At 45.7% G+C, this 13,553-nt stretch overlaps 1 protein-coding gene across 1 annotated transcript in view; it reads right to left on the bottom strand.

Moving 5' to 3' along the window:
- eva1ba (eva-1 homolog Ba (C. elegans)) overlaps positions 1-7,906 on the bottom strand; it is a 31,205-nt gene extending 23,299 nt beyond the window's left edge. Inside the window, exon 1 of the mRNA XM_007906768.2 lies at positions 7,871-7,906. The gene's annotated coding sequence lies outside the window, so the exon portion shown is untranslated. The remainder of the gene's footprint in view (positions 1-7,870) is intronic.
- Between the last annotated feature and the right edge of the window lie 5,647 nt (positions 7,907-13,553).

Raw genomic sequence — 13,553 nt, 5'->3', positions numbered from 1 at the left:
CAATGTTTTGTTGGTGTTGTTATCACTGCAAGACCCTCTAGTATGACACCCATTTCCGCTGCTTAAAAATCCCACACATGTGCTGCTGAACACACTTAGCTCAAATCCGGCCTCACCGTCCATTGCCAGGACTGGCTGGACCACACTGAGCCCAACCATTGCTCTCTCACCTCAGCAAAATCTGATTTATACACTTTGAAGTGCGGTGATAAGGGAAGTTCAGGATGTTATAGAGATTGTTGAAGATAATCACAGGTGGCTTTGTGCTGGCAGACATGGGGCTGGTGGGGGTAAAATGGAATTTGCAATTACCCCAAGATGAAGAGGTGTTCGGAATAGTATCTCGGGGAGGATGGAGGTGTCCGGATCGGAGAAATGTGCCAGGAGGTTGGAGTAGGGAGCGGATGGGGGAAATGATGATGATTCTGAGGTAGAGAATGACAGAGGAGAAACGTAATAGAAGAGTAAGGAGACGGGCTCATTTGGGACTATAATTCTCCCCCTCGTTGTCCATCATCAACAAAGTGCTCGGAGATGCTACCCTGTGTGAGGGGCACTATATAAATGCAAGTTGTTGTTGCCCTGGAGGCACCTTCTCTGTCCAGCTCAGGTGTCAGACCATAATAATAATACTTGGATTTGATACAGTACCTTATCACATCTTCAAGTCGTCTCAAAGTGCTTCACAGAATAGACTGAAAAGTGAATTGACTGTATATTTTATGGGCGAAACGCGGCAGCCAATTGCGCACAGCAGCGTCCCACAAACAGTCACATTTCAAACAGTTTGTTTCACTGAACAGAAACGTAGATCAGAGAGAAATGCATTTCTTTGCTTGACCCCACCAACAGAGGGTTGACTCATTTCAATCTCCAATTGCCACATACGTCACCTGGAGTCGTCTTAACCACAAAAAGTCCCTAATTACCAAGGAAGAGAGTCTCAAGTTGGGTGTAATAATAATAATCCTTGTATTTGATATAGCGCTTTTCACGTCGGGAGGACGTCCCAAAGCGCTTCACAGAACACACTGTAAAGTGAATTGACTGTGTATTTATGGGCGAACGCGGCAGCCAATTGCGCACAACAATGTCTCACAAACAGTCGTAGATTGAAAATGACCGATTTATTATTGTTTTTGGTTTTGGAGGGATTATTATTAGGCTCTGTGTGGAGTAAGGAAACTTGGCCCGAGGTTTCGCCCTCTGCCTGGAATTGAACTCAGGTCTCTCACTTGCAAAGCGAGTGCTCTAACCACTGAGCTACAGGACTCCACTAGTGTAGTTAGGGGGAGGGAGGCTGTACCAGAGCACAGGATCTCTCGACCTAGCACCTCTTCCCCAGCTGGTCTCCAGCAACCCTTCCTTACTGTACTTTCTCACAGACTAACACCGATTTAGATTTTCCAGCACCTTTTGCCTGTTCAGGTGGACGTTAAATATCCTGTGGCGCTATTCGAAAAGAGAAAGGAGTTTCTCTCTCCCACTGACTTGGCCAATAATCCGCCAAATAAATTTGATCAGTCACTCCACAGCTGTTTGTGGGACACTGCTGTGTGTAATTGGTTGCTGCGTCTCACCCCACAAAATACCCAGGCACTCCACAGAATCATAGAATTATACAGCACAGAAGGAGGCCATTCGGCCCATCGTATCTGTGACGGCTCTTTGAAAAGAGCTTCCAAATCAATCCAACTCCCCCTCTCTCTCCCCATAGCTCTGCAAACTTGTCCTCCCCAAATAATTATCTACTTCGCTCTTAAAAGTTGTTATCGAATCGGCTTCCACCAGCCTTTCAGGCAATGCATTGCAGATCCCAACAACTCGCTGTGTGAAAACATTTCTCCTCACCTCCACTCTGTTTCTTTTAACAACTATTTTAAATCGGTGTCTTCGGGTTACCGACCCACCTGCATAGTTTCTCCTTGTTCACCCTATTGAATCCTCTCATAATTTTGAAAACTTCTATAAACTCTCCTCTTAACCTTCCCCGTTCGAAGGAGAATAATCCTCGCTTCTCTAGTCTCTCCTGATAACTGAAGTTCCTCATTCCTGGTACCATCCTGGTGAATCTCCTTTGCACCCTCTCCAAAGCCTTGACATCCTTCCTAAACTGAACTTCCTGCTCCACATCCCTCGACCCACCCGCCCCACCATTGGTGGGAGAGCCTTCAGCCACTCTGCCTCCAACCTCTGGAATTCCATCCCCCAATCACTCGGCCTCGCTCCCTTCAAGTCCCGCCTCAAGACCCTCCTCTTCGACTATGCCATCGGTCACCCCCCATCCCCTCCCTTCCCCCCACCCCACCCCGACCTCAGCGCGAGTCTGAAATGCTGTACACTGTCCAGCGTCTTGGGACGTCCTCCCGACCTGAAAGGCGCTATACAAATGTAATCTTGTTATTGCTGTTGTTGTTATTGGTGCCCAGAACTGAACACAGTCTCGAGCTGAGGCCTAAACAATGTTTTATATAAAGGTTCACCATAACCTCCTGACTTGTGTACTCTGTGCCCCTATTTATAAAGCCCAGTATCCCGGATGCTTTTTTAAGAGCTTTATCTCCCTGTCCTACCAACTTCAAAGATTTCCTTATATGACCCCCAGGTCTCTCTGTCCCTTCACCCCCTTTAGGATTGTCCCATCAGCTTATATTGCCTCTCCTCATTCTTCCTCACAAAATGCATCACTTCGCATTTCTCTACATTAAACTTCATCTGCCACGTGTCTGCCCACATTACCAGTCTGTCTATGTCCATTTGCAGTCTGTTACTATCCTCCTCACTGTTCACTACTTTTCCAGCTTAGTATCATCTGCAAACTGGGAAATTGTACTCCCTGTACCCAAGTCCAGGTCATTTATATAGATCACAAACAGCAGTGGTCCCAATACTGATCCCTGGGGGACACCACTGCACACTTCCCTCCAGTCAGAAAAACAACCGTTCACCACACTCTCTGCTCTCTGTCTCTCAGACAGTTCTGTATCCGCTGCCACTGTCCCTTTAATATCGGGGCTTCTATTTTGCTACAAGTCTCTTATGTGGCACTTTATCAAACGTCTTTTGAAAATCCATATAAACTGCATCAACTGCACTACCTTCATCCACCCTCTCCGTTACTCCATCAAAAACCTCTATCAGGTTTGTTAGACATGATTTGCCTTTAACAAATCCGTGTTGGCTATCCTTATTGACCCATATTTTTCTAAGTGAAAATTTATTTTGTCCCGGATTATAGTCTCTAGAAGTTTCTCCACTACTGACGTTAGGCTGTCTGGCCTGTAGTTCCCAGGTTTATCCTTCTGCCCTTTTTGTATAGGGGAGTATCATTTGCAACCCTCCAGTCCAATGGCACCACCCTGGTGTCCAAGGAGGATTGAAAGATTGTGGCCAGAGCCTCCACTATTTACACCCTTACTTCCCTCAGGGAACCCTAACCCTAGGATGCATCCCATCCGGACCGGGTGACTTATCTACCTTGAGCACCGACAACCTTTTCATTACCTCCTTTCAGTTTATTCTTAACTTATCCAATTTCTCTACCCTCTCCTCCGATACTGTGGCATTGGCTGCATCCTCTTCTTTTGTGAAGACAAATCAAAGTACTCATTCAGTCTGTCAGCCACGCCCTCTGCCTCCACAAGAAGATTTCCTCTTTGGTCCCTAATTGGACCCACTATCTTTGACTAACCCTTTATTCTTTATATGTTTATAAAATACCTTAGGGTTCCCTTTTATATTATCCGCTAATCTTTTCTCCTACAATCTCTTTGTCCCTCTTATTTCCTTTTTTAGTTCTCCTCTGTACTTTCTATATTCTATTTGATTATCTTCTGTATTTTGGACCTGACATTTATCATAAGCCTCCTTTTTCTGTTTTATGTTTAAGCCGAGCCCTCAGCTCCCCTCTCGACTCTCTTCCCCCTTCTCGCTCCCTCCCATCCCTCCCCTCACCCTGACCATTTCCCCCCTCCTCGCTCCCTCCCCTCCCCTGACCATTTCCCCCCTGCTCGGGTCATGACCCAACTGTGCAGCGCCTTGGGACGTCCTCCTGACATGAAAGGCGCTTTATAAATGGAATCTTCTTGTTGTTGTTGTTGTTTATTTTAATCCCAATTTCCTTCATCATTCAGGGAGGTTTGGATGCCCTACCTTTCCCCTTTGTGGAATGTATTTGTTCTGTCCCCGAACTATCACCATCTTGAAGGATTCCCATTGCTTGTTAACTGTTTTACCTGCCCTTCTCTCTAGTCCATCTTGGCTAGGTCCCTTTTTAACTCACTGAAATTAGCACTCTTTCAGTTGAATATCTTCACCTTTGATTGTTTCTTGTCCCTTTCCATAAGTACTTTCCATAAGAAACCTGCTCCACTTGCCCCACTTCATTCCCCAGAACTAGATCCAGCACTGCTTCCTTCCTCGTTGGGCTGGAAACCTACTGATCCAGAAAGTTATCCTGTACACATTTTGGAATCCTTTCCCCTCCTTGCCCTCTACATTGTTATTTTACCAGTCTATCTTAGGATAATTGAAGTCCCCCATTATCACGACTCTATTGGTTTTGCATCTTTCTGAAATCTGCTACAGATTTGCTCATCTATCTCCTTCCCACTATTTGATGGTCTGTAGTATACACTAACAGATTGACAGCTCCTTTTCTGCTCCTTAGCTCTAACCAAATCGATTCTGGTTTTGGACCCTCTACCATATCGTCCATTTCCAGGGCCGTAACCGTGGCTTTAATCAATATTGCCACCCACCCTTCCTTTTTTTCCTTCCCTAACCCTCCTGAATACATTGTAGCCTGAGATATTCAGCTCCCATTCCTGCCCTTGTTTGAGCCAAGTCTCCGTTATTGCCACTACATCATTACCCCATGTGGCAACTTGAGCCGCAGCTCACCAACCTTATTTGTCACACTCCGTGCATTTACGCACATGTACTCCAAGATCGACTGAGTCTGTTCTGCATTTCTCCCCCGACTAATCCCTCATTTTTCTGGAATATTCCTAATTACATTGTATACTTTAAAATATATCCCGTGAAGTCCTTGAGACGTATTGACAACATGATAAGGATTATTATTAAATCCACATCTCATTACAACAGGAAGTCCCTTTAGATCAATGCACAGAATTTTCCGAAGCTGACAGACTGAAACCCATCAGACAGTGTGGAGATGACACTGTAATCAGGCTCCAGGGCTAATTATCCTCTCATTACAAACACGCATTCAGTTGAGCCTGTGTCAGGGGTTACAGCACCTGTCTGCTGTTCGGCATCTCCTTGTGGGGAGCTCATCAGCCCCAGGGCTGATCACCGGCTATTGTGAGCGGAGCTGTGCTGGACAGAGCCTGGATCAGTGTCAGCATACAAGTTGGACACCACTGCCTCAAGGCAGACCTGCCCAGGATGCTGAGCTCCAAAAGCCTGTTACAGCAGCTCCACATTTTCTCTGCTGAGTTGCTCCCAGCTGTGGATTGCATTCCGGCAGCAGACCGAGGGGGACAGATTTATGTTATACTAACCTGCCCCCCACCTCACACAAACACACCTTGACTATCCTCCTTGGGGAGGAGGTAAGTGGGATCTGTTTGGAGCTGAACTGGCTCCAAGGTGGCATGTTTGGCAATGGAATGTCAGAATCGAGCCAGCTCTCTGTGGCAGTCCAGTTCCTGAACCAGGCGGGTTTGCGGGATTACAGGGCACTGCTGATGACAGCACAGACAGACTGGCTCATCAGCGGGACAGACCAGTCACTGGGGACAGGGTCTCCTCCCACTCAGCTACTGTTAACCCTGCAGCCAAAGCCCTAACGGGTAGGTGGTCCGAGCTGGACAAGCAACAGGAAAGCTTGCCAGACAGTACGGTTTTAGCTGGTTACACACACAAGTTGGCAAGAGCCAAGCCAAGGCATTGGGGTACTGATGGAGACTAACCATCAACAGCACTGTCTGGCAAGCTTTCCCACTGCTTGACCAGCTAGGACCACCCTACCCATTCCAGCTTTGATTTACAGGTTAACAAAGGCTGAGGGAATGATTCCCTGCCCCCAGTGACTGGTTTGCCCTTCCAAATCTTGCCACTGTGCCAGGCTGGGCTGTGCTGTCATCAGCAGTGCCCTGGAATACTGCAGACCCACCTGGCTCAGGAAACGGACTACCAAGACTGACACAGAGGGCTGACTCGATTTCAATATTTTATTGCTAAACACGTCACCTTGGAGCCAGTTCAGCCCCAAGGAGACCCCACTTACCTCCCTTCCCCAGGAGGATATGGTTACCATGACAATCCCTGTACCAAAGGCTCCAGTATTCATTCACCTTCCACAGGAGATTGCACCTCCAGTCATCAGCACTTCACTATCAGTTTGCTTTGTGTTGGGCAAAGATTTTTTCTGATTAGACTGTGTTCCCAGTTCCTCTCTAATCTGCTCATTAATATGGCTAACAGCTCCCATTGCTATGGCAACAACATGTGCAGAGAATCAAGAGAACCACAATACCTTGAGAAAAGTTAATTTCCTTCCTCAGGGCTGAGGGGTAAACAGAGCTCACATCTGTTTTGTGCCGTGTTGTTTCCGACCAGCGGAATAATCTACTCTTTACCCAATCACCAAACCTTCATAATCGTGAGGCCCTCCATCAGCTCACTCTTTTACCATCTCTTTGACTAGTGAAAACAGATAGAACCTTCCCAAGTCTCCCTTCATAATTAAAGTGAGGTCAGCTCTGGGTAAAATCCTAGTGAATCTACACAGCACCCTTTTCATTTGCTTCCTACAATGGGGTGCCCCCCAAAAAACTACAATCAAACTGTACACAATTGGCTGCCAGGTTTTGCCCACAAAGTACAGTCAATTCACTTTACAGGATATTCTGTGAAGCGTTTTTAGACGTCTCAACAACATGCTAAGGCGCTGTATCAAAGGCAATTATTATTATTATTATTGTGGCCCAACCAGTCTTGTACAAGCTTATCATTCTCTCTGCCTCTGGATATAAAACCAAGGATCCCATTGACCTGTTTATGATCACTTGTGCTGCCATCTTTAGTGAGCTGTGTAACAACACACCAGGGTTCCTTTGCTTATCGTTTTATCATTTAGGTGTGTTTTCTTTTCTTAATTCTACCACCATTGAGCTTCAATTCTGCAGTTTACCGATATGGATATGTTTTATCTCCTCATAAAACCCACCAAATCAGATGCAAAGATTATTGTAAATCCTCCAAGGAACAAGTGTCAGAACAAGCACCATTTGCTAGTGCTCACTCTCCCATTGGAGCTCTCTACTCTAATCCCATTCCCCCGGCTCGTTCCTCATTGCGTCTGTGCCAGTCCTCGCTCCCCTCGCTCCCACCCTCCCTTGGAGTTCTCTCGTCCCATTTCCTTGCTCTTTCCCATTGTAACTCATCAGAATAATACAGCCTGAATTTGATCCTTGAGATTTGCTCGTGATTCACAATTTGTTTGGAGGAGCTGTTTCTGCAGCTCTGAAAAGCTGCAAAGCACTCGCTTTCTATCACTTTCTGCAACATAAAGTGATTTAGCCATTCAAACAATCCATCTCTGGAATTTCCACTTGTAGGTGGGATGGATGGAATTCTCAGTTGGGTTTGGATACTCTTAAGCAACGGTGATGGGTTTCCGCATGTGTCAGACACCTGACTGATCCTCCAAAAAAGGAGGCAGAGATTATTGTAGAAAACGAAATGAGTTACCGTCGTCCTGACTGAACCTCTGAAATACTAGAAATCTTAAAAAAAAGTGTCAAATCTATTCAGCGTGGTTTAAAAACATTCTGCAATAAATAGTGAATATTTCAGTGAGGTCAGGCAAGCGTACTGTCGAGATAACAGTCTCCCTTACCTGAGGCGTGCGTTGACAAGCAGCAAGTCTGTGGCTCTTTTTCTGCTCAAGTACTTGATTGAAGTGCTTACTTTAACACTTAAGTGCTCCTCTCCGTAGGTTCCTTCAAGCTGTGACTTGTAAAGGCTTCTCAGCTTTTGCAAACAGGCATCTGTGCTGCTGATGCTTATGATTGCCCCTCAGACTCTGCCCTGACTCACCTTCACCCAATTAGATATAGAGCTGATCGAGGTATTCGAGAGAGCTACCTGGTAAGGAAGGATATTAAAGGAAACGGAGCAAAGGCAGAGAAATCTAACTAACGAGTTGCCATTGACTTTATAACATAGAAGACTCCAAGGGCCAAATGTCCCTTTTTTAAAGCTTGTCTCTTATTGAGGGGTTCTGAGGCTCCCAGATGTTTCTCGGCACTGTGCTGATCAGCCCAATGCCCCAGGAACTAAACAGCTATCAGCTCACCAGGTAACGCTAGCATTTCTTGTCAATGATTAATCTAAATCACTGCTCGCACCTGGATCACAAGTTCAGTACCTGCCTTTTTCAATCTGTTTTAAGTGGCACCTCACCCAGAGAAACCAGTCTACCTGCAAACGACTGCAATGGGACCCAGCACACCATGCAATGCCACTTTAAAGAACTCTACCACTTGCAGTTCGTCTTAAAGACCCCCTTTCCTCAGACACGTTAAAAGTGCAGCTCCTCCAATTGGAGTCCTGTAGCTCAGTGATTAGAGTACTTGCTTTGCAAGTGAGAGACCTGAGTTCAATTCCAGGCAGAGGGCGAAACCTTGGGCAAGTTTCCTTACTCCACACAGAGCCTAATAATAATCCCTCCAAAACCAAAAACAATAATAAATTGGTCATTTTCAATCCATGACTGTTTGTGGGACATTGCTGTGCGCAATTGGCTTCCGCGTTCGCCCACAAATATACAGTCAATTTACTTTACAGTGTGTTCTGTGAAGCGCTTTGGGACGTCCTCCCGACGTGAAAAGCGCTATATCAAATGCAAGGATTATTATTATTATAAAGGTGGTGCAGCTCCCAGCCATTCAGAGCCAGATGTTGGCCACCTGAATATCGTCCTGGTGTGAGAATGTGTCAGTATCTCAATGTCTTTGTGTGTATGTGTGTGCCTCAGTGTCTGTGTGAATGTTGTTGTCTCTGTGTATGAGTATCTGTGCACGTGTGTATCTGTGTTGGTGTCTGATAGTGTGTCAGTATCTGTTATGTGTGTATGTCAGTGTCTTGGTATCTCTTTGCGTTGGTATCTTTGTGTATGTGCACAATTGGCTGCTGCATTTCACCCATAAAATATACAGTCAATTCACTTAACAGTATATTCTGTGAAGCACTTTGAGACGTCTCGAAGACATGATAAGGCACTATATCAAATGCAAGGATTATTATTATTATTATGTGTGTGTCTCAGTATCTAGGTGTCACTGTCTGGGTGTGAGAGTCTCGGTGTGTGAACGTTTGCCTGTGTCCAAGTGTCTACTGCATTGAACACTGCCTCATTAATAATTCCCAGTCTGATAAGGGAAAGACTTCACTAATCACACACAGTCCCCTGGCACTGGCTCAGGCTGCCGGTATCACACCGACCCCAGTGTGATCATACCTTAGTTTTGGTGTTTTGCATGATTTGCTCTTGATGTGTTTTTGGATCATCACCATGGAAACAGTAGCTCGGGGATCAGTCAGAGAACTTGGAGTGGGGTGGGGGGGGAAAGGGATTGCGGGATTGCAGGTCACAGGCCTGTGGGTGAGGGCTGAGACAGCAGTTTGTGTGAGTCCAAAGTTCTCACCTACAACTGGTGTGTTTTGGAGTCTGGGCTGTGATTAATGGTGCTGCACACTCGATCTGTATAACACAGCAGTGTTCAGTCACAGGAGGTTACGTTCTCACTTCACAAAGCCTCTCTGTATTGCCTTCTAACCAAACAGCAGCACTTTCCCCAGTTTCTACCTCTGTTCCAGGCCGTGTTACAGAGAAGTGATTTCACAGAAGGTCTCTGTTGGAGAGATGACCAAAGCGGTTACTGCGGATAAATGGGATGAAGATAGGAAACGCAGAAGAATACATCCAACAACAACACATTTCCATTTATGTAGTGCTTTTCACATCGGGAGGAAATCCCAAGGCGCCTGGACAGGCCAAGTCAAAATTGCCCTGAATTACACACTCAGAGAGGCCCCGGGACACAGATGTAGGAAACGGGAAAATAATAATAATACTAATCCTTGCATTTGATTCAGCACCTTATCAAGTTGTCGAGACGTCGCAAAGCGTTTCACAGAATAGGCTGTAAAGTGAATTGACCGTATATTTTGTGGGCGAAACACAGCAGCTAATTGTGCATAACAGCGTCCCACAAACATTCGTGGATTGAGTGGCCGGATTATGTTTATTATTTAATTTATGTTTACATTTTACACGTAGGGGTCTCACTTTTAACGTTTGCAATAAGACATATTTGGGAGCAGAGGAGTCTTTTACCTAATCTGGAGCTGCCAAACCTGCCCATTTTGGGACCCACAATAGGAAAATTCACTAACATCTGCACCACACCTCAGCTGCTTGAACCCACAGACTCGCACCTGAGATCCCTGAGCAATAAAAAATCAACAGTATAAAATAAAGAATAACAATCCCAGAACTAGTGAAATTAGTTCCTTCTCTTTCTCTCTCTCATTCTTCTCTCGGTCTCTTATTCCTTCTCTCTGTCTGTCTCTCTCATTCTTTCTCTGTCTCCCTCTGTTTCTTTTCCTCTCTTTCTCTCCCGGGACAGACAATTCTAATGAAAAGAAATGGGAATTCCTTGCATTCTCAGAGTCACAAGGTTAATGATTGCTTTCAGCTCAGCCAGAGGTTAAAGACTGCGGTTGGGAATTCTGCTGGCCTGGGGCTCAGTGTTTCCTGCCCATCGCTGCTGTCTACAATAACCATGGAACTCACAAAGGTCACACCAGGATTCTGCCTCTCCATCAACAATCCAGAGTAATTCATTGATGGGAATTTCCAACTCTGTGATGCATAATTTGTTTGACTGAGTGTCTTCATCTCGGAAGCGAATCCTTGTGGCTGTGGTCCGTGTGCCACAGCCTGGGTGTAGGGGTCACAGACCGAGAAAGACAGCGTGGGACAAGCAGTAATTTTTATTGGCCAGCCTGACACATTTTGAGTGTCTGACACATGCGGAAGCCCATCACCATGCTTAAGAGTCTCCAAACCAAACTGAGAATTTCCATAATAAAAACAGAAATCGCAGGGGACACACAGCAGGTCAGGCAGCATCGATGGAGAGTGGAAAATGATGTAAGGTTATCAACCAGAAACGTTAACTAATTTTCCTCTCAATAGATGCTGCCTGACCTGCTGAGTGTTCCCAGTGACTCCTGTTTTTATTTCAGATTTCCAGCATGTGCAGTATTTTGCCTTTTGAGAATTGCATGCCGGACATCGAAAGTCCAGAGATAAATTGTTGGAATGGAATGCGCACTCTCTGCTTGAAAGGATTCATCCTGCTTACCTAATTCCAGAAATTATTAGGGACAGGATGGCAAGAGCCAAGGCTAGGGGAACCCAGAGTGTGCGCTGGGGTAACTACTGGAGTCTAACCAGCTAACAACTGATCGATAGCAAACTTACTGGCAACCTTTCCTGCTGCTTGACCATTGAGGACCACCTTACCCACTGGTGCTTCGGTTTGCAGGGTTAACAGGAGCTGAGTGAGACACAAACATCTCTGGGATTTCCACGTGTAGGTGGGATGCATGGAACTGTCAGGTTTGGATACTCTTAAGCATGGTGATGGGTTTCCACTTGTCGGAGATCTGGATGACCAAAACAAATTGGCCACTAAATAATAATAATTATCCATCCAATCGATTCAGCATTATATCATTGTCTTTGAGACGTCTCAAAACACTTCACAGGATTATCATAAAATGCAGTGACTGCGTGTTTTATAGGTGAAAATGTCCTACAAACAGCCAGGAAAGGAATGACCAATTTTAAGTGGAGGATTGTTGACCAGGAACCTGGGAGAAACTCTCATAATTTTTTAAATATTGCGCGGGATCTTTAACAGCCACCTGAGCAGACAGCCCTGAACACCTGGAACAGGTGGCAGTGCTTGGGGAGGACGAACGAGCATTCCTACCCACCACCCTTTTATGCAAGTGTGAGCTTGCAGTTTCACTTGATTCCTTTACAAAATAACCACCTGGAATTTTCCCAATCAAATCCTGGACTTTCTATGTGACAGGGCACATTTTACCTTGGCCTCCCTATAAATACTAACCTGTATATACTATATGCAGTATATGCTAACCTCTTCGACCACGCCTTTGGTCACCCTTCTACCTCTACCCTCAACCCCTCCTGATACCAACACCCGGCTCAGGTCCAAATCCGTGACTGCCCATCACCTTGGGGGTGTCCTATGACATGAAAGGCTCTATACAAATGTAATTTGTTGTTGCCTCTCCAACACAGTAAGGCAATAAGCTCAAGGATGTGTTTTAACTAAACACCGGTAAACACAGACGAGTGTGCCTGCTGTGATTCTAACTGGTTCAGACAGGCAACACAAGCCTGTGGCAAGCAATATTCCTTGCCCTGGAGCTGTGTTGTGCCTCGCCCAGTGCTGTGTTCTCTGGCACTCACATGTTCGGCCCCTCCTCTCTGCCCGCACGCACACACAGCAATGTGTTTATAAACCCACTGTAGATTCCTGTAATCCTGCCCCAAACAAGCTTCCTGTACTTAACCCTCAGGCACTTTATCAGGAGATAAAAGAGTTTCCTAAACACCAACCATTAACAACTTGGAGACAATCTGATAGGAGTTTATCTGATAAGCATTTGTGGCATGAAACTGACCCGCTGAGTGTCCATTTTTCACTAACCTGACATTCAACAACTACTTGTATTTGTGCACCATCTGTGTTTACACAGGACTGCACCCTCACGCTGAATACACAGGGCTCTATCCTCACGATATTGTCCCTACACACACTGTCCCATATCACTGTGCCAGCGGTCTGTACCTTGACTAGCAGTCTGACAGTGTGTGAAATGTTTGGGAAGAATATTTACTGAACGGCCAGTGGGGGAGGGACACGATGGGCTGTGCAACCTTCTTCCGAGCTGTAAATTTCCATGGTTTTACAGTCTTTGTTGGATTGGGGTTTGGGGTTTGCAAAGCTTTGGTGTATGGAGCAGGAAGACAGAGAGTGTCTACCAAACTGTCACAGGCTGGTCATGACCATGACCTTGCCCATTTAAGAGCCATTTATTGGTTGCTTGATAAATCCAGGACCAAGTTCTGAGAACCGCTGACCCCGGTCCTGACCAAAACATTTGATGAATTGTGTTTTCTTTGGATCTCTCACAGCTGTGGAATGTGCAGTGATCTCTCTCGTGTGGTTGTGCTTCCTCCTGTCAGCAGAGAATTGAATTCACATCAGTTCAGATACAATCATCACATGGAAACCCATCACCACTTTTAATCGGACCTAAACCAGACTGAGAGTTCCACATATGTATCTCACCTACACATGTCTGGAGGGAAATATCCTGCTTACCTGACTCTGGAGCTTATTAGAGGCCAGTTGACAAGACCTCAGAACCTTAGTGTGAGTTGGGGTAACTGCTGGAGTCTAACCAAGTAAAAC

This window comes from Callorhinchus milii, unplaced genomic scaffold (genome assembly GCF_018977255.1).
Source record: "Callorhinchus milii isolate IMCB2004 unplaced genomic scaffold, IMCB_Cmil_1.0 Scaffold55, whole genome shotgun sequence".
Lineage (NCBI taxonomy): Eukaryota > Metazoa > Chordata > Chondrichthyes > Chimaeriformes > Callorhinchidae > Callorhinchus > Callorhinchus milii.
This window is presented reverse-complemented; position numbering and strand designations above follow the sequence as displayed.